Genomic DNA, 24,720 nt, shown 5'->3' on the forward strand with positions numbered 1-24,720 from the left:
CCAAATACAAATATGAGATGTTCTTCTTCCACCATGTCAACTATTGTCTGTAATCACCCTACTCCTGAGGTCATCCTATCTCTTGATGACCATTGTAGGGGCGTTTCATCTTCCTTCTTAGGAGTTTGGTGCTTTGTTTTTTGGGCTTTGCCTCGTTTTGTGCAAACAAATCTATAAAATAAGGGTCATGTTAACTTGTGCCCTAATGGCACATGTTAAGGAACCCAAAAAGAGCAATTTTGCATTGGAAAACATAGTATTTTAACTTTTAAGAAGTTGACTGCACGACTTTTGATACGTATATTTCTATGATGAGTTCCTTAACATGTGCCCTTGATGGCACAAGTTAACATTGACCATAAAATAATAACCATAAAATTTCTAAATCAATATAAGAATATAAACATACTTCGTCGTCCCTAATTTTAATTTATAAGCATCTTTGAGGAATAAAATTGTCCTTAAATATAAGTTTTTTTTTTTTTTTTTTATAATTATTAGATACATTTTTTCAACATAACCTTTACTAATATAAATAATTTGTATTTAAATATAAAATATCAATATTGAATATATCTGATCTAACCTGATCAAATGAATGGTGTCCGATGCGACAGTTTTGAATTGTAAGCTCTGGAATGGCGATTGTTGTATGTGTACCTGCAAACACTCTGACGCTCAAGTCAGTAGAAAGCAAAGAATGGGGGTTTGGGGTTTAAGTGAATCATACATTTGGAGACTGTGAAAAGTCCCCTTATATAGTGAGGAGGTGCATGAGCCGTTGTTAGTGGCACACTTTGGTGCTCAACGGTTACAAATTTGTAGGAATCGTAACCGTCGAGCAAATTTTTAGGTTAAGTCGGGTGACATTACAATTCAGTTTGAATTAGTCACCCGGATTGCTGTGAGCGCCACTCTCGCGGGGAGGGGCAGTGAGATAAGTTGATGGCCTAATGTTGTGTTGGGCTTATTTTTATTGGGCTGATGTTTACGATGTGCCTAGCCATTTTATCAATCCAAAATAGTAGCCCCCCATGTCGTTGCTCTTGGATAAGAGTGATGACTTTGAGCGAAAAAGTTTATGCGACGACAAACCTTGTGATCGCAAAAAAAGGGGTGTGAGGTCGTGTTGAACATAATTCTGGCATGATACTTGTAGGTTAGAGAAGTTGAGTATCTTTACAAAACTATGTTCACATGGGACCGATGGCCTTGATATGCTCGCAAGAAATCTTTGTTTTGGAAAAATGACCTTGCTCGCGATAAGGCTTCCAGCAAACTCTCGGTAATGAATTACCCTTATGATTGCTAAATTTTGTTATCCGCCATTTATGCGACTGTTTGACAACCTTAAACTTGAGGTGACATGACCTGTGGTAACTGGGTGCTACGTGTAAAGGCTAGTAAGACACTTGATTTCATATGCCATTGAGTGGTTACGTCAGCGTTGTTTTTCAAGGCTTAATCACAGCAGTTGGACCAATCGTGGAATTTGGATAGAAAATTGCTTTTTTGACATGAAATACTTCCTATTGACACAGATAATTTACGTAATTGCCCCCAGCGGTAGTTAACTACCGTTGGGGAAACCGCCGGCAGTTAACTGCCACTGGCCCCCAGTGGTTGTTAACTGCCGCTGTAATGGATTCCCCCCAAAACCAGAAAATCCCTACCTCCTATTCACTTATCAGCTTCTTTCTCACCATTACCAAACTCAAAAAAAATCCCATTTCAAAAATGTTGTGTCAAAATCTTGGTTCCAAATCATTGCTGATCGATTGCTAGGACGTTTCTACACACAACATGCATCAAAGAACAGGTATTTCAACGTTAAAATCCATTACATTTGATTGATTTTTCTGGTTTTTTTTGTACTGTCACACGTTGTAGCGGCAGTTAACTACCGCTGGGTGTGAGCGGCTGTTAACTGCCGCTGGTAACTTAGAATTTTTTCCAAATTTTCAAATGGCAGTAGCTACTGCCAAATTTTTTTTTTCCACAAATTTTTTTTTCTTTTGTTTTTTTTGTTTGTTTATGTTATTATATGATATTAGATACATGTTTATTAATTAGTTTAGTAATTGTATGTTGTTTATTTATAGATAATATTGAGAATACGGGTGATGATCCGGGAGATCGAAAACCTAGAGTTGTCGGTTCCATTAAGGTTGAAGCTCCCGCTAAGGTCGAAGTTTCCGTTAAAGTTGAGGCTTCAAGCGTCAATTCCAATGTGTGGAAACTTTGTGAGAACGAAGTGGACACGGCTCATTTCTTTTCAAACCGAGATACATGGAAAGATAAAAACGAATTGCTCGGTTGGGTCCGTCGACAAGCAAATAGGGCTGGATTTACGATTATCATTAGAAGATCTTGTGAAGGTAGAAATGCTATGTTGGAGTTGGTTTGTGAACGGAGCGACGAGCACAAAGTACCGAAGACAAAAGTGAAGCATGAAGGAACGGGATCAAGAAAATGTGGGTGTTTGTTCAAGGTGCGTGGATATGTCGTTAGGGAAGACAATGCTTGGAAATTGGCTATTCTTAATGGCGTTCACAACCATGAGATGGTGCCGTATGTAGCAGGGCACCTTCTTGCCGGAAGATTAACGGAGGACGACAAGAAGATTGTACATGACTTGACCGATTCTTTAGTGAAACCAAAAAATATTTTGACAAATTTGAAGAAGAAAAGGAAAGAGTCCATGACAAATATCAAGCAAGTCTACAATGAACGTCATAAATTCAAAAAGGCAAAAAGGGGTGACTTGACGGAGATGTAATATCTAATCACAAAGTTGGAAGAGAATGGATATGTTTATTACGTAAGAGAAAAAAAGGAAAGTCAAACCGTTCAAGACATATTTTGGACTCATCCAAAATCGGTAAAGTTGTTTAACAATTTTCCTACTATTTTGATAATGGATTCCACGTACAAAACCAACTTGTATAGGATGCCATTGTTTGAAATAGTTGGAGTCACCTCAACCTATTTGACATATTCGGTTGGTTTTGCATTTATGACGTCGGAGAAGGAGGATAACTTTACTTGGGCTTTGCAAATGTTGCTTAAACATCTTGGACCAAATAGTGATATGCCTAAGGTGGTAGTGACCGATAGGGACACGGGTATGATGAATGCCGTAACAAATGTTCTCCCCGGTAGTAGTGCAATACTTTGTTATTTCCATGTTCGCAAAAATGTTAGATCAAGAATCATCACCGATTGCAAAGTTAAACAAAATGTTGTTGTGGTGGATGGGCAAAAGAAGATTGTCGATGAGGAGATGCATAGTGAGTTGGTTGATACCATATTTGATGCATGGGAAAAATTGGTCGAATCTCCTACTCAAGAGTTATATGCGGGTAATCTAGTGGAATTCCAAGATGCTTGTAAGGATCATCCAAAGTTTCTTCACTATGTTCAAGAAACCATATTGAACCCTTTTAAGGACAAACTAGTGAGGGCATGGATGGATCTTGTGTTACATCTTGGGTGTAGGACCACGAATAGAGTTGAAGGAGCTCATGGTGTGGTGAAGGAATATTTGTCCACCTCTAAGGGTGATTTGGGTACTTGTTGGCAAAAAATAGATAAGATGTTGGCAAACCAATTTGGGGAGATACAATCATCGTTTGGTAGGAGCGTTACAATATTGGAAAATCGATACAAAGATGTCACTTTGTACTCCGGGTTGGGGGGTCACTTGTCTAGACAAGCCATGAACTTTATTTTTGTGGAAGAAAAGCGTGCTAGGAAAACCTTGTGCATCGAGAAGAAAACTTGTGGTTGTGTTCAAAGGACGTCGTATGGCCTACCTTGCGCATGCTTCATTGCTATGAAAATATGTCACAACAAGCCCATTCGATTGGATGAGATAACACCCGCATTGGCATAAGTTGTATATGGGTGAAGAAGAAAGTAATGAAGATTTGTTTTCGATCGCGGAGGAGTGGCGTGCTATCCAAGAACGTCTCCAAAGAGTTCCGTTCCAAATGAAACTAGAAATCAAAGAGGGTTTGCGGTTGTTAGCGTTTCCGGAGACCACATTGTTGTCACCACCTCCAAGAAAGGTGGCAACCAAATGAGCTCCCAAAAAAATCAAAACCACACATAGTAGGATCCCATCTTCGTGGGAGACTATTGATTCTCAACATCCAGAAAGTTAATCTTCACCACATAAAAAATCTTCACAACCTAAAAGAAAAGGTGCTCGCATTGGCATTTCTCCAGTTCCGGTTCCTAAGCCTAGCTTGGTTTCAAGAAATTATGATCCATCGAATCCTATGTATTACATGCCAAAATTCATGAGACCATACATTGAGAGAATTGTGGATGTTATTGGTGATGGACATTGTGGGTTTAGGGCTATAGCAGAAGTCGTGGGTTTGACGGAAGAAAGTCATGTTATGGTGCGGAGTGCAGTTATTCAAGAGTTGAAAGAGCATAGGAGCAAATACATCGAGATATATGATAGGATAAACCGCAAGTGCATGGTCTATCGAAGTAGTAATAAAAGAGAGTATCGTCCAATAGGGAGTTGTTCAATTCAATTAACTTTTAGAGAATGATTAGAGGAGAGTTCAGTTGAAAAGGTTTGATTTTTAATGAAAGAAAATAATAATAAAAAGAGCCTTGGGATTATTGGTTCATCATAATGATGAATCCTTCACAAGCAAACCCTAAACTTCTAATTTCATAGTTGGTTTACTTTCTAAAGACAAGTTTCTCTTTAGCGTATCAAAGCTTCTCTCGAAGTCAGTGAGTGTGTTCCTCTAACAATCAAGCCTATTCTCATGGTTGATTGTTATTAGAATCCTTGAAGAACGAAACTTTATATGTCTCAACGTTTGCTAGACTATTCTCATGTTTCGCAACCCTTGTCTAATTTCACTTGTTCCAATATCAAAGCTCCGCGTTCGCTTTATGAATTGATATTTGAGATGATGAATTAACAATTACAAAACCCTCCGTGTTCGCTTCCTAGATCGGTAATTGTTAATTCATTTTAAAAACAGTGAAATTAGATTAGAAAGTAAACTTATATAAAATTAGGGTTTATGGTTTAGTTTGATTTGGATTACGTCATTAGACTTATCCAACAATCCCAAGACAAGAGAAGTCTATTCACTCATGCTCATTGTAGACATAGAGAAGAAGAGAGAAATCATAAAGTAAATAACAAGAAAGTAAAGAAATAAAAGAAGAACTTTATTGAGAAAGACAATTGTCACTTATTGAATTCTAAGAAATAAAGATGATCTGTTTGTGATGGCTAGCTACTCTATTTATAGGATACATTTGACTTAAAATCTAAGCAATTACATCAATAGAATGTTCCACAAGCAACTACGGGCATTTTGGTCAAAACCAGAATAGAGTAGCTTAAATCCTAAGCAAAAGTAGCAAAAGGTTGTCCTGGGAGGTGGCACGGCCGTGCCAACCTTAGCACGGGCCGTGCCAAGCTTCTGACTTGGGGGAGACATATTTTTGTCTCCGAATCTTCGTATTTTTGCTCCGAATCAGCTCCAGACCCCTTTCTTTTGCTCCAAGACTCAATCCATCAAATATTTATTCCTGAAATATAATAATATGCAATTGAAGTAAAATACTTTAAAAAGGAAATAATATGAAAATAAAATAAACTTAAATCTAATTAAAACAAAACCAAATATTATACTAAAACTAGCTAATTATTGACTCATCAAACTCCCCCACACTTGAAACTTTGCTTTTCCTCAAGCAAAAGGCATATACATAGTAGCAACAAAAAGATTAACATATGGCAATGCAATTGAAAACTCATGTCTCTCTTAAGGTTTTATTTCAATGTACACTAGTCACAACTTCAAGTATTCCTTGTGAAGCTATTCAACCCAACATCAAGTCTCAAGTGAGTGTGTGTGTGCAGTCCAACCCTTTTCTTGCTCCTGTATAAGACATATATTATGAGGAACAGGTTCTAACCTTAACACTAAAGTGACCGAGAAAAGTCCTTTCTTCATTTCATATAAGAGAGATGGGAATTTAGTTGGAATTAAATTGACAATTTAAGCACTTGGGGGCTTGCAGATTGCTTAGGGGCTACCATTTTCTCATAGGAAGTACGCGGGGGGGGGGGGGGGGGTATCCTTTCCTCCTAGATTCCATGATCACCCTAAGTAGTGCTGCAATTTTTAATCATCTCCACGTAGGAAGTCAGTGAGGGGGTGTCCTTTCCTCCATGCTTTGATGAATTATTTCCTCTTTTGAGGGATTTAGAACTTAAGTTCGATTGGAGAGTCATCACCACATTTAGGAAGTCAGCGAGGGGGTGTCCTTTCCTCCACATGTTGGTGCCATTCTCCAGCCCCATTTTGGTTTAACACATTATAACAATATAACACATTATTTCCGACACAAACTTATACTACTTTTACTCTGAATACTTTTAAGGGTCCAAGTTACCATTAAAGTTAGAACGCGTTCCTTAAAATACCTACTCACACACTTACTCATAGATTGCAACTGAGTGCTTTTCTCATTGGAGAATTTTTCACAATAAAACATGATGTGGGTATAGCAAGAACACTAAAAACACAAGAGATCACTTTCATGTACAAGAAACAACCTTTTAAGAAGAGATAGCAAAAAATTTTATGCCATAATTTCCAATAAAAACAAGCTACTTAATCATGCCTTTCGCAATAAAAACAAAACAAAAGAATAAAGTTCAAGGGAGTTTGAAACACTACGACTCTAGACACTTTATTAGGCTCCCCCCACACTTAGGAGAAGCATTATCCTCAATGATTCAAAATAAAAGAAAAGAGAAGAAGGAGAAGAAGAAGAAGAAGAAGGAGAAGAAAAATAGTAGGAGAAAGAGAGAAGAGATAAGAAAAAAGAGGAAGAGGAAAGCTCACAATTTATCATTGAGGTCCATAAGGAGGACCTTGGAGATGAAAGTGTTGCATCATCCTCCGGAGCATCTCATTGTTCTCTTCAGTCATGCGGTTGCCCCTTTGGACATGATTTCTTAGCCCCGATAATTCAACACCTTGCCTTTGTTGCTCGGTGCTTATCCTCTCAACCTCAGTTTGCATCCATGCCCATCTTTCATTGTTATTAAGCTCATCGGCTTCTTGGTCATGGTACTCTCCATCATGGTGCAAGTTAGCACCTTCTTCCGCATCATGGTGCAAGTGAGCACCTTCTCCCTCATCTAGATTTTGCTCTTCATGTACCTGGTCATCATCAACATACAACAAATTTGCTTCCACCTCGGTGTTAGTCCGAGATGGGTTAGGAAGTAGTAACAAAACAGGCACATTGAGTATGAATGCATATTTCATAGGTGGACGGTGCTTAATGAAGTTCATAGAGATTAGTGTCTCTATGTTAAGCCTATTGTTGCCCTCAATTGGATTTATCCCCTCATCTTCACCCACTCCAAATTGCCTAGCTATGTATGTGATAATGCCACCCACCACTATCTCTCCCTTACCGGCAGACCTATTACCTACATCGGCAAGATAATCAAGCAAGTAGAAACAAGTGTTCACAGGGTGGTTATATAGTGATGACATTCTGTCATTACGTAATATTAGGGACTTATTGTGACATTTTGATAGAGTTCTCATGCAATTTATACTGTTCTGGAGTGCAAAAAGCTTAAAATTTGAAGTCTGTTCGAAGGAAATCGCGCCACGCCAATTTCAAGCCGTGCTGCGATTTTTGAAGCAAAAATACACACTTCCTGTAAAGGGGAAATCGCGGCACGCCAATTAACAAGGCGCGGCGCGATTTTGATGGGTCAGGCCCATGACTTCTATAAATACTGCACTCAATCTGAAGAACAGGGGTTACGATTTTGGAGAACGAAAGTGCGATTTTAACACCCAGAAGGCTGCAGCGGAGAGGATTTCATCATCTCTAACCCAGTTTATGTATGTTTTAATTCTTTCATTGATTATGCTATTTGTAAACTCAATTATGAGTAGCTAAATCTCTTAGAGATTAGGTCGGAGATGAACCTATGTAACCCTAATTGATCATATGTTGCTGTGAAACTCTATTACTTATTAATGATATTCTAGTTTTCATTCAATTCAATTGTTCCTACTGCTTTTTATATCCTGATCAAATATAAACATGATTTTGTGAGATCGAATGACTACTGACCATAGCTTTCGACTTAGACCTAATTGAATTGTTCTAATAAACATGGTTAGTCTAGGAATGGATAATCGTTTGTTAGTGATATTAGGTTAACGTGCTTAAACCTTTGATGATTATTAGACCACCTAAGGAATTAGGGGCTGTAGTTTAAAAAGAGGGTCCTAACTCAAGGGATTGATTAGGGCTAATTTGTTAACTATCGTGAAACTAGAGAATCATTAGTAATAATAGGTGCAGTAACCAATTAGGGGAAACATAGAGGATTCGAAGACCTGATCTCATCTCTCTCCTATTTTCTTAATCAAATCTTTACTATTTTATTTGATTTCTTAAAATCAAACCAAATCTACTGCCTAGTGGCAAAACAAAATAAACTTTTATACATCCTACTTTTATAACGAAATTGAATTATTGAAGTTAAAAACAGTCCTCGTGGGATCGATATTTTTACTACTTCGATAGTATTTGGTGCACTTGCCAGACGTCTATCAAGTTTTTGGCGCCGTTGCCGGGGACTGTTGATTTATTTCAACAAGGCAATTACGTTATAATTTAGGATTTCTGTCATTTATATTTTTGTATATATATATTAAAAAAAATATTATGCTCTTTGTTTTCTTCTCATTGTACTGTGCTACTGAAAAGTTTATCCAAGTTTTGCAGCTATGATAGACAGGGTACTCCTCTATGACACAGAAGAGATTGCTAAGTTGCAGTATGAAAAATATATGCTATCTTTTAAGATCAAAATTTTGGACAACAAAATCTCGAGTTGTGGTCATTATGAGGCGAATCAACCAGGTAGTGATGGTGAAGGGAAGAAAGAGGTGATCAACATCGATTACAATACTCAACTTCAGAATATTTTAGATGATTTCTTGGTGTCAAATCAAGTTTCATTTGAGAAGTTTGATGTTCAGTGTGGTGATCTTGTTGAGAAAGCACATGAGTCTCAGAGGAAGATGGTTCAGATGGAGATTGAGTGTCACAAGGTTGTGGTGGAAGAAAATCCAAAAGTGAGGAGTGCTGACATTTTCCCGAAGTCTGAACAAACAGGGGTTAAGGAAATCACTCGTGTGCAGATGGTTGCTTGTCCTTCTCTAAGGTGGGAGAGCTTATATTCCAAAGGTTTAACTGTGAGTGCATGGGAACATCTACTTCTTTGTTACAAATTCATGGAATTCCTACCAAACAAGAGGAAGAAGAAGGATGATGTGTTCTTTCTGACATATTTGCCACCCTAATAGTGGTTGAAGCGTCAAGCTCAATGACGTAAAAGAAAGCGCTTGGTGGGAGGCAACCCACTATTTATTTTTCAGGTATGATTTTATTGCTTTCAAAAACAAAAACACAAAAATATTTTTCTTTTCTTTTCTATACGAGGCAGGAAAGTTTAAAAATTTGTTCAAGTGTACCTCATGCCAATAAAATCATGCAAGGTACTGATGTCTTGCATGATTCTCTCCTCAAAAGTTTTTCAAAAATTCATTGACCTCAGGCACTTTTCAAGAAAACCAAATTTTTGGCCTGAGGAAGCTCCCTGTTTGATCAAAATCGCGCCGCGCCTTATATATGGAGTGCCGCGATTTTGCCCAAACAGCCCTATAAAAACCTCACTGTTCATCATCATTTTCATTCCATTCTTCCTACCTTTCTCTACCAAAACTTCCCTAAACTTCCATTCACGAATTTTTCTCATCTTCATCTCCTTTTTCACTTCCTAAACATCATCTACCCACAATCCTATCATCAATTCATCAATCCAAACCACCACCATTCCCAACTTTCCCAAACTTCACAAAACTTCCCTTTCACCATCTTCCTAAACCACAAATGGCCTCCAACCAAAGAAACACCCGCTCGAAGAAAACCACCAACCCCAAACCATCCACAAGCAAATCCAAACGCCCTCGTGCCGCATCCGAACCACCCGAAAACGCCATCCATTTCATCAATGACCAAGCCCAAGAGTTCCATCAATCTATGAAGAGTTTCGAAGTTATGGGGGAGAGGAAGTTTGAATTCACAAAGCTTGTGAAATATCCTTTCTTTGAGTCTGAAATACGAAGGAGAGGATGGACAAGATTGAATGAAATGATCGACGAGGCAAACAACAAAACGGTGATCGTCGAATTCTTTGCAAATGCAAGGGTGTCCGATACACCCTTTCAATCTTTTGTTCGAGGAAAGTACATTGACTTCAGCCCGGATGCTCTCAACGCATGGCTGAATGTTCAAGCACCGGAAGAGTGTTGGGTTGAAAAATTGAGGAGGGAGAGATTTGCTATTACGGAGGATACTTTTGATGAGATCATCACCACCATGTGTAGGCCTGGGTCGACTTGGAAAAAGTCCCGGATGCTTACCTATGCGGAGATGCTGCCGGTACCCAAGGCGTGGGTATCATATGTGGTCCAGACTCTTGAGAGTGCATCATGCACTTCTGAAATTCCTCTCAAGAGGGTGCTTGCTGCCTATGCCATCATCAAGGGGCACCCTATAGATATTGGCCGCCTCTTGGCCAATAGTCTTCATGATCTAGCAACCGGGAACACCACACAGTTGGGACATGGAAGCTTAATTAATTGGTTGTGTGAGCAACAGTTGGTGCCGGCTTATGATAGTGATCTCAACACAAGCAATATGAAGCCGATCACCGACTCGGTCATGGATGGGTTTGTCAAGAAATATGAAGGCTACATCAAGGAGAGAGAGAGGGAGGCAGCGAGGCAACAACAAATGGAGCAAGGAGGGAGTAGTAGCCAAGGGGGTTATGCTCCTCTTCATCCAAAGCTTGAGGAATTCATGCATGTGCAAGCTAATTGGATGAATGAGACTTCGGACCAGCTGTGGGTGAACCGTCCTAGGTTCTCAGCTGCGTTTGCTGCGGAGGCTCAATTGCATATGGGTCCGATTCGTGGGTCTTATGAGAGGTTTGGAGGCTCCCGTGAGCGCATGGAGCAATATTTTACACATCAAGAAGAGTATGGGCTGCGCATGAGGAGGGAAATCACTGATGATTTCAATACCACCGAGCAAGATCAAGGGGATGGCATCTTCGAAGGATTGAGGACACCGGGGGCTGGACACTCGGATGTTGATCAAGACATGGGCTGATCTACTGATGGATTAGCATTTTCTGCTTTGTATTTTATTTTTCAGTCATTTTTCTTTTTGATGTACTTTCTTTATTTTCTTTTTAATGTCGAAGTCCATTGAACTTATTTCCCTATTGTAATTGCTCCTGCACTTGTTTTATTAATGAATTTGTTTTGTTTCATGTGACCTATTCCAGTTTAGTAACAGTTATTTGATGAAACGGTATTCCAAAAGTTCTAAAGGAGGGGTGACTTGATTCAAAGGCGAAGTGTACGGCGTTGCTAGGTAGTCACATACTCCCAGAAATCTCAGCCATAAGGTTCATTGCCAAATCTTGTTTTTCAATTTACTTATATTTAGATTAGTTTTCCATGCAACTACATTTCTAGAACTTGCATTGTTTCTCTATTATTGATTGGTCTTTGTCAATTACACACTGAGGCAAAAGTGCTTGGTCCTGTGAGCCTTTTTGAAGCCTACCCTGTTTTAATTTGTTGAATTTATTCTTTCTTAACCAATTGTGAGCCGGTAGGATTAGAACTTTTTGTTCGGTGACAAACTACATTACAAGCCTAGAGACTTTTAGGACTTGTCCCTTAATGTATTTTCTGAGTTAAGGCATTGTAGAATGTTGCTAAAGATTAAGTTTGGGGTTGCTATTGGAATTTGCAACCAACTAAGTTTGGGGTGGGGGTACTAGAGAATAAGAGAACAAAAATTAAAAGAAATATGAAATTGTTATGCAAAATATACACAAAAATGGTGTATTATTAAAAAAAAAAGAAATTGAATGATGAAAAAGGGACAAAACATTGAAAATCCGAGTAACTTCAAACTCGATTGTCCCTAAATGTTAAAAATATTCTCTAGTACCTTTGCATTGATTGTTATTTCAAAAGGTGAATGATCGAAGGATTGAATTTTGTGCTTTAATTTCCGTAGGAATGCCTAACTCAAATTTTGTGTAGCCTACTTATCCAAATATATCCCACCTTTCACCTAAGCCCCGTTATAACCCTAAAGACCTCAAAAGTGTGTAATGATATTGACTTTGATTGATATTTAGAAACTTTTCAAGCGTATGGTAATATGTAGACCTGCATGTCGACTGGTAGAACCCTATTTCATATTGTTGCGTGGAGTTGTGAATTGGTGGATGCGAACAAGTCAAACTAGCTCATCTTTAGCTAGAAGGAGAATGAACTTTTGGGTACTATCGTTTTGTCAGGTAACTGTTATTTTACTGTCGTTTGTCACTGTTGCAAGCAAATTCCTTGAGGACAAGGAATGGTTTAAGTTTGGGGTTGTGATGACATTCTGTCATTACGTAATATTAGGGACTTATTGTGACATTTTGATAGAGTTCTCATGCAATTTATACTGTTCTGGAGTGCAAAAAGCTTAAAATTTGAAGTCTGTTCGAAGGAAATCGCGCCACGCCAATTTCAAGCCGTGCTGCGATTTTTGAAGCAAAAATACACACTTCCTGTAAAGGGGAAATCGCGGCACGCCAATTAACAAGGCGCGGCACGATTTTGATGGGTCAGGCCCATGACTTCTATAAATACTGCACTCAATCTGAAGAACAGGGGTTACGATTTTGGAGAACGAAAGTGCGATTTTAACACCCAGAAGGCTGCAGCGGAGAGGATTTCATCATCTCTAACCCAGTTTATGTATGTTTTAATTCTTTCATTGATTATGCTATTTGTAAACTCAATTATGAGTAGCTAAATCTCTTAGAGATTAGGTCGGAGATGAACCTATGTAACCCTAATTGATCATATGTTGCTGTGAAACTCTATTACTTATTAATGATATTCTAGTTTTCATTCAATTCAATTGTTCCTACTGCTTTTTATATCCTGATCAAATATAAACATGATTTTGTGAGATCGAATGACTACTGACCATAGCTTTCGACTTAGACCTAATTGAATTGTTCTAATAAACATGGTTAGTCTAGGAATGGATAATCGTTTGTTAGTGATATTAGGTTAACGTGCTTAAACCTTTGATGATTATTAGACCACCTAAGGAATTAGGGGCTGTAGTTTAAAAAGAGGGTCCTAACTCAAGGGATTGATTAGGGCTAATTTGTTAACTATCGTGAAACTAGAGAATCATTAGTAATAATAGGTGCAGTAACCAATTAGGGGAAACATAGAGGATTCGAAGACCTGATCTCATCTCTCTCCTATTTTCTTAATCAAATCTTTACTATTTTATTTGATTTCTTAAAATCAAACCAAATCTACTGCCTAGTGGCAAAACAAAATAAACTTTTATACATCCTACTTTTATAACGAAATTGAATTATTGAAGTTAAAAACAGTCCTCGTGGGATCGATATTTTTACTACTTCGATAGTATTTGGTGCACTTGCCAGACGTCTATCAAGTTTTTGGCGCCGTTGCCGGGGACTGTTGATTTATTTCAACAAGGCAATTACGTTATAATTTAGGATTTCTGTCATTTATATTTTTGTATATATATATTAAAAAAAATATTATGCTCTTTGTTTTCTTCTCATTGTACTGTGCTACTGAAAAGTTTATCCAAGTTTTGCAGCTATGATAGACAGGGTACTCCTCTATGACACAGAAGAGATTGCTAAGTTGCAGTATGAAAAATATATGCTATCTTTTAAGATCAAAATTTTGGACAACAAAATCTCGAGTTGTGGTCATTATGAGGCGAATCAACCAGGTAGTGATGGTGAAGGGAAGAAAGAGGTGATCAACATCGATTACAATACTCAACTTCAGAATATTTTAGATGATTTCTTGGTGTCAAATCAAGTTTCATTTGAGAAGTTTGATGTTCAGTGTGGTGATCTTGTTGAGAAAGCACATGAGTCTCAGAGGAAGATGGTTCAGATGGAGATTGAGTGTCACAAGGTTGTGGTGGAAGAAAATCCAAAAGTGAGGAGTGCTGACATTTTCCCGAAGTCTGAACAAACAGGGGTTAAGGAAATCACTCGTGTGCAGATGGTTGCTTGTCCTTCTCTAAGGTGGGAGAGCTTATATTCCAAAGGTTTAACTGTGAGTGCATGGGAACATCTACTTCTTTGTTACAAATTCATGGAATTCCTACCAAACAAGAGGAAGAAGAAGGATGATGTGTTCTTTCTGACATATTTGCCACCCTAATAGTGGTTGAAGCGTCAAGCTCAATGACGTAAAAGAAAGCGCTTGGTGGGAGGCAACCCACTATTTATTTTTCAGGTATGATTTTATTGCTTTCAAAAACAAAAACACAAAAATATTTTTCTTTTCTTTTCTATACGAGGCAGGAAAGTTTAAAAATTTGTTCAAGTGTACCTCATGCCAATAAAATCATGCAAGGTACTGATGTCTTGCATGATTCTCTCCTCAAAAGTTTTTCAAAAATTCATTGACCTCAGGCACTTTTCAAGAAAACCAAATTTTTGGCCTGAGGAAGCTCCCTGTTTGATCAAAATCGCGCCGCGCCTTATATATGGAGTGCCGCGATTTTGCCCAAACAGCCCTATAAAAACCTCACTGTTCATCATCATTTTCATTCCATTCTTCCTACCTTTCTCTACCAAAACTTCCCTAAACTTCCATTCACGAATTTTTCTCATCTTCATCTCCTTTTTCACTTCCTAAACATCATCTACCCACAATCCTATCATCAATTCATCAATCCAAACCACCACCATTCCCAACTTTCCCAAACTTCACAAAACTTCCCTTTCACCATCTTCCTAAACCACAAATGGCCTCCAACCAAAGAAACACCCGCTCGAAGAAAACCACCAACCCCAAACCATCCACAAGCAAATCCAAACGCCCTCGTGCCGCATCCGAACCACCCGAAAACGCCATCCATTTCATCAATGACCAAGCCCAAGAGTTCCATCAATCTATGAAGAGTTTCGAAGTTATGGGGGAGAGGAAGTTTGAATTCACAAAGCTTGTGAAATATCCTTTCTTTGAGTCTGAAATACGAAGGAGAGGATGGACAAGATTGAATGAAATGATCGACGAGGCAAACAACAAAACGGTGATCGTCGAATTCTTTGCAAATGCAAGGGTGTCCGATACACCCTTTCAATCTTTTGTTCGAGGAAAGTACATTGACTTCAGCCCGGATGCTCTCAACGCATGGCTGAATGTTCAAGCACCGGAAGAGTGTTGGGTTGAAAAATTGAGGAGGGAGAGATTTGCTATTACGGAGGATACTTTTGATGAGATCATCACCACCATGTGTAGGCCTGGGTCGACTTGGAAAAAGTCCCGGATGCTTACCTATGCGGAGATGCTGCCGGTACCCAAGGCGTGGGTATCATATGTGGTCCAGACTCTTGAGAGTGCATCATGCACTTCTGAAATTCCTCTCAAGAGGGTGCTTGCTGCCTATGCCATCATCAAGGGGCACCCTATAGATATTGGCCGCCTCTTGGCCAATAGTCTTCATGATCTAGCAACCGGGAACACCACACAGTTGGGACATGGAAGCTTAATTAATTGGTTGTGTGAGCAACAGTTGGTGCCGGCTTATGATAGTGATCTCAACACAAGCAATATGAAGCCGATCACCGACTCGGTCATGGATGGGTTTGTCAAGAAATATGAAGGCTACATCAAGGAGAGAGAGAGGGAGGCAGCGAGGCAACAACAAATGGAGCAAGGAGGGAGTAGTAGCCAAGGGGGTTATGCTCCTCTTCATCCAAAGCTTGAGGAATTCATGCATGTGCAAGCTAATTGGATGAATGAGACTTCGGACCAGCTGTGGGTGAACCGTCCTAGGTTCTCAGCTGCGTTTGCTGCGGAGGCTCAATTGCATATGGGTCCGATTCGTGGGTCTTATGAGAGGTTTGGAGGCTCCCGTGAGCGCATGGAGCAATATTTTACACATCAAGAAGAGTATGGGCTGCGCATGAGGAGGGAAATCACTGATGATTTCAATACCACCGAGCAAGATCAAGGGGATGGCATCTTCGAAGGATTGAGGACACCGGGGGCTGGACACTCGGATGTTGATCAAGACATGGGCTGATCTACTGATGGATTAGCATTTTCTGCTTTGTATTTTATTTTTCAGTCATTTTTCTTTTTGATGTACTTTCTTTATTTTCTTTTTAATGTCGAAGTCCATTGAACTTATTTCCCTATTGTAATTGCTCCTGCACTTGTTTTATTAATGAATTTGTTTTGTTTCATGTGACCTATTCCAGTTTAGTAACAGTTATTTGATGAAACGGTATTCCAAAAGTTCTAAAGGAGGGGTGACTTGATTCAAAGGCGAAGTGTACGGCGTTGCTAGGTAGTCACATACTCCCAGAAATCTCAGCCATAAGGTTCATTGCCAAATCTTGTTTTTCAATTTACTTATATTTAGATTAGTTTTCCATGCAACTACATTTCTAGAACTTGCATTGTTTCTCTATTATTGATTGGTCTTTGTCAATTACACACTGAGGCAAAAGTGCTTGGTCCTGTGAGCCTTTTTGAAGCCTACCCTGTTTTAATTTGTTGAATTTATTCTTTCTTAACCAATTGTGAGCCGGTAGGATTAGAACTTTTTGTTCGGTGACAAACTACATTACAAGCCTAGAGACTTTTAGGACTTGTCCCTTAATGTATTTTCTGAGTTAAGGCATTGTAGAATGTTGCTAAAGATTAAGTTTGGGGTTGCTATTGGAATTTGCAACCAACTAAGTTTGGGGTGGGGGTACTAGAGAATAAGAGAACAAAAATTAAAAGAAATATGAAATTGTTATGCAAAATATACACAAAAATGGTGTATTATTAAAAAAAAAAGAAATTGAATGATGAAAAAGGGACAAAACATTGAAAATCCGAGTAACTTCAAACTCGATTGTCCCTAAATGTTAAAAATATTCTCTAGTACCTTTGCATTGATTGTTATTTCAAAAGGTGAATGATCGAAGGATTGAATTTTGTGCTTTAATTTCCGTAGGAATGCCTAACTCAAATTTTGTGTAGCCTACTTATCCAAATATATCCCACCTTTCACCTAAGCCCCGTTATAACCCTAAAGACCTCAAAAGTGTGTAATGATATTGACTTTGATTGATATTTAGAAACTTTTCAAGCGTATGGTAATATGTAGACCTGCATGTCGACTGGTAGAACCCTATTTCATATTGTTGCGTGGAGTTGTGAATTGGTGGATGCGAACAAGTCAAACTAGCTCATCTTTAGCTAGAAGGAGAATGAACTTTTGGGTACTATCGTTTTGTCAGGTAACTGTTATTTTACTGTCGTTTGTCACTGTTGCAAGCAAATTCCTTGAGGACAAGGAATGGTTTAAGTTTGGGGTTGTGATGACATTCTGTCATTACGTAATATTAGGGACTTATTGTGACATTTTGATAGAGTTCTCATGCAATTTATACTGTTCTGGAGTGCAAAAAGCTTAAAATTTGAAGTCTGTTCGAAGGAAATCGCGCCACGCCAATTTCAAGCCGTGCTGCGATTTTTGAAGCAAAAATACACACTTCCTGTAAAGGGGAAATCGCGGCACGCCAATTAACAAGGCGCGGCACGATTTTGATGGGTCAGGCCCATGACTTCTATAAATACTGCACTCAATCTGAAGAACAGGGGTTACGATTTTGGAGAACGAAAGTGCGATTTTAACACCCAGAAGGCTGCAGCGGAGAGGATTTCATCATCTCTAACCCAGTTTATGTATGTTTTAATTCTTTCATTGATTATGCTATTTGTAAACTCAATTATGAGTAGCTAAATCTCTTAGAGATTAGGTCGGAGATGAACCTATGTAACCCTAATTGATCATATGTTGCTGTGAAACTCTATTACTTATTAATGATATTCTAGTTTTCATTCAATTCAATTGTTCCTACTGCTTTTTATATCCTGATCAAATATAAACATGATTTTGTGAGATCGAATGACTACTGACCATAGCTTTCGACTTAGACCTAATTGAATTGTTCTAATAAACATGGTTAGTCTAGGAATGGATAATCGTTTGTTAGTGATATTAGGTTAACGTGCTTAAACCTTTGATGATTATTAGACCACCTAAGGAATTAGGGGCTGTAGTTTAAAAAGAGGGTCCTAACTCAAGGGATTGATTAGGGCTAATTTGTTAACTATCGTGAAACTAGAGAATCATTAGTAATAATAGGTGCAGTAACCAATTAGGGGAAACATAGAGGATTCGAAGACCTGATCTCATCTCTCTCCTATTTTCTTAATCAAATCTTTACTATTTTATTTGATTTCTTAAAATCAAACCAAATCTACTGCCTAGTGGCAAAACAAAATAAACTTTTATACATCCTACTTTTATAACGAAATTGAATTATTGAAGTTAAAAACAGTCCTCGTGGGATCGATATTTTTACTACTTCGATAGTATTTGGTGCACTTGCCAGAGATCTATCATATAGCATAACCCATAACATGAAAAGCTCATCTTTCCTAGTGTTTCCTAACTCAGTTCTACCCCAAATGGTGCAAGCCATAACCCTCTGAAGGTACCTAAGCACGGGGTTGTGAATGTTACTAGCTTTGTTGGCTCTTGTGACAAATTGCCTAAGACCGGTGATACGTTCCCAAAAGATAGCGGGTTGATAGTCAACCGGCTTTAGACTTTGATCCCAAGAATCATGGATATACCCCTAGTTTGCGAAGCCTAATGCATCACAAAAGTGCTGAAGAGACATACCATAATCAATGTTCATAAGCCGGAAAGTTACTCTATGGTTAGGATTATCAAAATTCAACCTATCCTTTGTAAAAGCAATTGAACTTAAGAACTCATAGGTGAAATTTTCATAACCTCTCATAGGTCTCAGCATATCAGTCCAACCTAGGTCTCCTAGCAACTTAAACATATTATCTCTAATGCCTAGCATATTCAAACTATGAGAATCAGGGTATCTACAAGCATGCAAGGGTTTGGAGATTAGAATTTTATACCTATCCCTTTGCTTGTTGTCCTTGAACTTGATTCCATGATTCTTTACTTGTGCTTGCCTCTTTGGTGGAGGTCCTCCTGAAGAGCTTGTTGGTTCTTTGCCACTTCTCCTTGAAGCCATGACCTTGACCTTAGTTTGACTTTGTGTGGTTTTGATGAAGGTTAGGGTTTGGAAAGAGTTTTGGTGGAAAAGGTTGGTTTAGGTTTGGGGTTGATGTTTGAGTAATGTTTATGAGTTTAGTTGTGGAGATTGGTTAAGAATTTGTGGTTTTTAGGTTAGGTTAAAAGGAATATGAATTTGGTGAATTATGGGTTTGGGTGGATGAAAGTTGTTTTTGATTGGTCGGTTTTGTTTAGAATGATGATTGGAATTGATTTGGGGAAGAAATTGATTGATTTGGTGAAGATTTGATGGAGATATGAATGTTTGAAGGTTGTTGGTTATGGAGGTTTTAGAGAGAAGTTTGAAGGATGAGAGATGTTTGTGTTTGAGAATGAGGGAAGAGGAAGAAAAATTTATCGTTATACTAACCTAGGAGTCGGGCACGACCGTGCCAACCTTAGCACGGGCCATGCCAAGTTTCTGTTGTTTGGCTTGGTTTTGGTTTGTCATGTCTGGCACGGCCGTGCCAACCTTAGCACGGGCCGTGCCAACCTTCTGGTCATGGGGGCTTAAATTTTTTTTCACTTTTCTCAAATCGTACTCGGACAATTACCTACAAAACATTTAAAACAACGAAAAACAAAATGAAAGCAATTAAATACGTGGGTTGCCTCCCACGAAGCGCTCTTTTAGAGTCATTATCTTGACGGTTAGAAAGTGTCCTTAAAATGGATCAAAGAGATCATATTGCGTAGATGACGCTATGAAGCGTTCTTTCACATCATGATCTTTAAGCATGCAACAAGAGTAAAGAGCGGGACCTTTCATAACATTTTCCAAATCAAATCCTACCATTTTATCACTCACTTGAAAGACAATCCTACCATTTTTAACATCAACAAGAGCTCCCGCAGTGGCGAGGAAAGGTCTACCTAGGATTATAGGGACGTCATCGTCCTACCATTTTGAGGGTTTTTATAAAAATTTTGGTTTTGCCTCATCCCTTTGGTTGTATTGAGCATATTTCATTTGCTCAATACCATTAATAGCACTACCTAGTTGGCAATCAACTCTAATATGACCAGATATACCACAAATTTCACAAGAAGGAGATGCAGAAGCAGAAGTGACAGCACTAACATTTAGTTTTTCAAATTTTTGAGTTAATGCATCAATCTTAGTAGCAAGATGATCATAGTTAGAGACTTCGTCCATACCTGCCTCCTTTTTGGAGGGTGAAGAATTGGTGATGGCTCTCTCGTCGGTCCACTTGTAGTGATTTTGAGCCATGTCTGCAATCAAGGCATATGCTTCTGTATAATTCTTGTTCATTAAGGCTCCACCTGCAGTTGCATCAACAGACATCTTAGTGGTTCTTGTTCATTAAGGCTCCACCTGCAGCTGCATCAACAGACATCTTAGTGGTATAAGATAAGCCATTATAAAAAGTGTGGACTATGAGCCACTTCTCTAGACCATGGTGGGGACAAAGTCTAAGCATTTCCTTGAAACGCTCCCACACATCATAAAGAGACTCCCCATCTTTTTGATTGAACCGTGTTATTTGGTCCCTTAGTTTAGCAGTTTTAGAGGGGGTAAAGAACCGGGCAAGGAATGCTTGCCTCATTTGATCCCATGAAGTAATGGAACCGACTTCAAGGGAGTGGAACCAAGCGCTAGCTCTATTCCTTAAGGAAAAGGGAAAGAGATGAAGTCTTACGGCTTCTTGGTTCTCTTTTATGGTTCCGCTAATTCTTAGAAAAATAGAGATGTGCAGATTGGGATCCTCGGCGGGGGATCCCGAAAACTGATTTTGCTGCACCAAGTTAAGTAGGGCACGCTTGATTTCAAAGTTACCACCCTCAACCGTTGGGTACACAATAATAGCTTATGGCTCAGCCGTAGACGGCGTTGCATACTCTTTGAGAGTGCGATCAGCCATGGCGGTATTATTTTGTGCGTCTCTCTTTCTTTTATGTAAAAACCTTTCGATCTCGGGAATGAATTCAACAAGATTTCTAGTTTTTTGCATAAAAGGTTGAGAACCCAAGAAGTTAACGGTAACAGAAAGGAAGAAGTAGAAGAAAAGAAAGAAAGAGAAAAAGAAAAAGAATTCTAATCAAAAAGAAAAAGTTAATCAAATTAGTTAACTCCCCGGCAACGGCGCCAAAAACTTGATAGGATAAACCGCAAGTGCACGGTCTATCGAAGTAGTAATAAAAGAGAGTATCGTCCAACAGGGAGTTGTTCAATTCAATTAACTTTTAGAGAATGATTAGAGGAGAGTTCAGTTGAAAAGGTTTGATTTTTAATGAAAGAAAATAATAATAAACAGTGCATTGGGATTATTGGTTCATCATAATGACGAATCCTTCACAAGCAAACCCTAAAATTCTAATTTCATAGTTGGTTTACCTTCTAAAGACAAGTTTCTCTTTAGCGTATCAAAGCTTCTCTCGAAGTCAGTGAGTGTATTCCTCTAACAATCAAGCCTATTCTCATGGTTGATTGTTATTAGAATCCTTGAAGAACAAAACTTTATATGTCTCAAGGTGTGGTAGACTATTCTCATGTTTCGCAACCCTTGTATAATTTCACTTGTTCCAATATCAAAGCTCCGTGTTCGCTTTATGAATTGATATTTGAGATGATGAATTAACAATTACAAAACCCTCTGCGTTCGCTTCCTAGTTCGGTAATTGTTAATTCATTATAAAAACGTTGAAATTAGATTAGAAAGTAAACTTATATAAAATTAGTGTTTATGGTTTGGTTTGATTCAGATTACGTCATTAGACTTATCCAACAATCCCAAGACAAGAGAAGTCTACTCACTCATGCTCATTGTAGACATAGAGAAGAAGAGAGAAAGCATAAAGTAAATAACAAGAAAGTAAAGAAATAAAAGAAGAACTTTATTGAGAAAGACAATTGTCAATTATTGAATTCCAAGAAATAAAGATGATTTGTTTGTGATGGCTAGCTACTCAATTTATAGGATACATTCGACTTAAAATCTAAGCAATTACATCAATAGAATGTTTCACAAGCAACTGTGGGCATTTTGGTCAAAACCAGAATAGAGTAGCTTAAATCCTAACCAAAAGTAGCAAAAGGCTGTCCTGGGAGGTGGCACGGCCGTGCCAACCTTAGCACGGGGCGTGCCAAACTTCTGACTTGGGGGAGACATATTTTTGTCTCCGAATCTTCGTATTTTTGCTCCGAATCAGCTCCAGACCCCTTTCTTTTGCTCCAAGACTCAATCCATCAAATATTTATTCCTGAAATATAATAATATGCAATTGAAGTAAAATAGTTCAAAAAGGAAATAATATTAAAATAAAATAAACTTAAATCAAATTAAAACGAAACCAAATATTATACTAAAACTAGCTAATTATTGACTCATCAATATATGCGAGCGAGACCCGCTACAACTACATCTTGGATGGATTGTATCCTCCAAAAAATGCTAGTAGTTTTGGACCTCCCGACAAATGGTTGACAATGCCGGATATGGGACACATCGTTGCATCATGTTACAATAGGCCGGTGTTAGAGATGACTACCTACTTAGACTACATTTCCGAGACTTTTTTCCCACTTAGAGGTCGGCCTCCGGTTAAATCGAAAAGCAACATGATTTGTCTTGGTCTAATCCCAAATCATTTTGTCCTTCTTTCGTTAAAAGATGGTTGCCCACTACCTCCAGCATCCATGGAGTGGAGAAATCATAGGAGCGAAGAGGCGGCAACATGGGAGGATGAATTCTTGGATCAACACGATCGTTTCCGAACACTCATGGACATTGAGCTCAAAGAGAGACCGGTTCCACCAAAAAAGCCAACAAATCAAGACAATCCAATTATGTTTGATGACACTCCGGTTAAAGCAAACACCGAATTTGAAATGTTCTGGAACATTTAAATGATTTTGTTGGAACAAAATGTGTTTAACAATGAACCTTGAGAGTTTTAATGATAACAAGGTATTAAAAATTGTCAATTGGATAGCTAATATTTGTTCAAGTGTACATGACCATAAACAAAATTTGACATCATATATAGGTTCTGAAGAACAAAAGAGAGCTTAGAAATCAACAAAAAGGAAGCTTAAAGCATCTGAAGAGAAAGCGATCCTGAAGACAAAAGTGCTCCTGATGACGTCATCAGAAGCAAGTTCATCAGAAGCAAGATCATCAGAAGCAACCTCATCAGAAGCTGGAATTCACCAGAAGCTGAAATTCATCAGATGGAAGAATTAAAGCTTCAAAAGCTGTTTAATGGATTCGAAAGCAACGCAGAAGACTGGGAATACAAAGCAACGGTCATTTTGAATGGATTTGAAGGAATTGGATGCTTATCTTCAAAAAGCGTTGATAAAAGTACAATTGTACGAAGTGTACAACCACTACCTCCACTACTCTGTTGTGTCTCTGCTACAAGACAAGAAAAACAGCTCTGCCTGCAGAAATGTTCCTTCACAATGGAAATGGATTTGAAATTGATCCTTTATAGGACAACAACCATATCAGGCAAAAGATCATTGGTGATTGATCAAGCTTCAAACGACTCTTTTTGATGTGCTGGCAATTTCACAACGTCTCTTTCACACCTCTATATAAAGGAGTGAAGACTCAGAGATTGGTAATGCATAACATCAGACTCAATTACAATTTACAAGTGCCAAAACTCTGCTGAAATTGTTCTGCATTCAAAGTTCACTTAGAATTTCTGTTTTCAAGTTCATATCTTAGAAATTCTAGAGTCTTAAGAGTCTGTATCTGATTTGTATTGTGAGCACCTCTGATTGTATATCAAGTGTTCAACCTCAAACATTTTTCTTTGTAATTCTGTTTGATTAGAAGTCTCTTGCAGTTGTGCTTGAGCAATAGAAGTATCTTGATTGTGTTCAGGAGCATAGGAAGTCTCTTGCTTGTGTGCTTGAGCAATTTGAAGTCTCTTGCTAGTTGTAGCAGTGACTAGTTGTAATCAGATATTACATTATAGTGAACTCTCCTTGGAAGTGCAAGGGGGACATGACTACTTCCGGTTTGTGGAAGGAACCTGTGTAATTGCTTTGTGTCTTTCTTCCTTCTCTCTTGCTGTTTTTATCCGCTGCATATTAGTACTGAACTTCACTTCAGAAGCAGTTCATACTTTGCTTCTGATCAGTGTTTTCAGCTTAGGAGAAAACGAAAAAAAGCTAACACAATTCAACCCCCCTTCTTGTGTTTTTCTCACCTTCAGATTTGCTTTTATTAGATGAAATGTGACACTTTTTGGTCGGTGTTAATCCATTTTTTGGTTGATACGCGCCGACGTATTTTTTTGGATATATAATGTAATGACCAATTTTTTGGGTGATATGTAACTAACCTTTAACTATTTGTATGTATATCAATATATTTGAGTTTCGCATTT

General features: G+C 38.4%; 1 non-coding gene and 3 pseudogenes across 1 annotated transcript; 3 read left to right on the forward strand and 1 right to left on the reverse strand.

Moving 5' to 3' along the window:
- The first annotated feature begins 1,803 nt into the window (after nt 1-1,803).
- LOC146946120 (uncharacterized) lies at nt 1,804-23,253 on the forward strand (annotated as a pseudogene).
- On the forward strand, nt 2,213-3,234 carry LOC146946121 (protein FAR1-RELATED SEQUENCE 5-like; annotated as a pseudogene).
- Nucleotides 5,268-19,315, reverse strand: LOC146946122 (uncharacterized; annotated as a pseudogene).
- LOC146946123 (small nucleolar RNA R71) lies at nt 20,770-20,876 on the forward strand. The gene has a single exon (XR_015029450.1). It is a non-coding gene; the product is annotated as a small nucleolar RNA R71 (small nucleolar RNA).
- Nucleotides 23,254-24,720: the final 1,467 nt, after the last annotated feature.

The sequence above is a fragment of the Medicago sativa genome, chromosome 2 (assembly GCF_051527215.1).
Source record: "Medicago sativa cultivar Bolivia chromosome 2, Bolivia_mono, whole genome shotgun sequence".
Taxonomy (NCBI): domain Eukaryota; kingdom Viridiplantae; phylum Streptophyta; class Magnoliopsida; order Fabales; family Fabaceae; genus Medicago; species Medicago sativa.